The sequence below is a fragment of the Rhinopithecus bieti genome, unplaced genomic scaffold (genome assembly GCF_001698545.2).
Source record: "Rhinopithecus bieti isolate Rb0 unplaced genomic scaffold, ASM169854v2 scaffold_30775, whole genome shotgun sequence".
In the NCBI taxonomy this organism is placed as follows: domain Eukaryota; kingdom Metazoa; phylum Chordata; class Mammalia; order Primates; family Cercopithecidae; genus Rhinopithecus; species Rhinopithecus bieti.
The window spans coordinates 682,565-684,183 of NW_016813906.1; the positions used below are offsets into that span (position 1 = coordinate 682,565).

Below are 1,619 nucleotides of genomic sequence, written 5' to 3' on the forward strand. Positions count from 1 at the left end.
AAAAAAAAAAAAAAAAAAATTAATGTTAGGAGCTGGACGGCGAGGGAGGAAAAAAAATTAAAATTACATTAATTTTTTTCTCTTTTTTAGAAACGGAGTCTCACCCTGTCCCCAGGCTGGAGTGCAGTGGCGCGATCGGCTCACTGGGATTACAGGCGCGCACCACCACTCCTGGCTAATTTTTATTTTAGTAGAGACGGAGTTTCGCCGTGTTGCCCGGGCTGGTCTCGTACTCCTGAGCTTAGGCAATCCATACGCCTCGGCCTCCCAACGTGCTAGAATTACAGGCATGAGTCACCCCGCCCGGCCAAATTACATTAATATTTTATATTGAGGAGGAAGTTGGTTATAAAGGACTTTCAAGTGTGTCAGGGGTTAATAATCTACATATTTAAAAATATTCCAGGCTGGGCGCAGTGGCTCACACCTGTAATCCCAGCACTATGGGAGGCCGAGACATGCGGATCACGAGATCAGGAGATCGAGACCATCCTGGCTAACACAGTGAAACCCCGTCTCTACTGAAAATACAAAAAATTAGCTGGCGTGGTGGCGGGCGCCTGTAGTCCCAGCTACTCGGGAGGCTGCGGCAGGAGAATGGCGTGAAACCGGGAGGCAGAGCTTGCAGTGAGCCGAGATCATGCCACTGCCTTCCAGCCTGGGCGACAGAGCAAGACTCCGTCTCAAAAAAAATAATGTATTTCATAGACTGCATTGGAGAGAAAGGCGCCAGGACAGAAAAGCCTGAGAGAAACCACCTGTCATTCTTGGAGAAAAGGATGCTCCGGCTTTCCCGATTTGGTTGATGGGATGGAAAATCAACCCTTACAGAAAGACATCACCAATTCCGGAAAGGATGCTGCGCCAGTCACGTTTCTGCATTTGTGAGAGGTTGAAATCTCCAGAAGTCGCCCAAGGTTTTCAAGCTGAACACGGGAGAAATGACTCCGGATCCTTGAGGACTGTTTTCCTCAATAAGGAGCTGCAATCTTGGCTCCACGACCCTCTCTCCGAAACATCTCGGTGTCTGGTATCTGGTTATATTGTGGCCTGAGAGAGAAGTTTCTTTAGGGACCAGTGAATTAAAACAAAACAAAACAAAACAGGTCCCACCAACACATTAATACTTTAAATTTCCCTCTTTATAATAGGTTGAAATGTCAGTATCTCGTAAGAACAATGGCTGAACCAAATGTTTCCTCAAATCTCACAGTCTTTCCCACCACTTCAGAAGCTACCTCAGGACTAAGCTCTGATTTTTTTTTTTTTTTTTAAATCCTGCCCAAATTTCTATCTAAGGGGCCTGGGGAGTCATGCCCTACAAACCATAAATTCTCATCAGATGAGTTTTATTTAACCCTATATATGGTGACTTGCTTTCCAGTCTGACTTTGGCATGATATTATGTGACAAAGAAGAAAGTCAAAATATTTTACCCCAAAACATGTTTCTTTGCCATATTTTGAAATGGTCCTGCAAAGCTGTGCTTTGTGGGGGAAAATATGCATCTGTAAAGAATCTCTATTAACATAGCTAGATCTTTTTCTTCCAGACCCTCCCAAACCTGAAGAGATTGAAAGTCTAGCATCTTTTTAAAGGTCTGAATAGGAAACATTTGT

At 44.2% G+C, this 1,619-nt stretch overlaps 1 protein-coding gene across 1 annotated transcript in view; it reads right to left on the minus strand.

The window, feature by feature from the left end:
* The window catches only part of CUNH2orf74 (chromosome unknown C2orf74 homolog), a 19,106-nt gene extending 17,958 nt beyond the window's left edge, over window positions 1-1,148 (minus strand). The window contains exon 1 of the mRNA XM_017849095.1: window positions 759-1,148. The gene's annotated coding sequence lies outside the window, so the exon portion shown is untranslated. The remainder of the gene's footprint in view (window positions 1-758) is intronic.
* Between the last annotated feature and the right edge of the window lie 471 nt (window positions 1,149-1,619).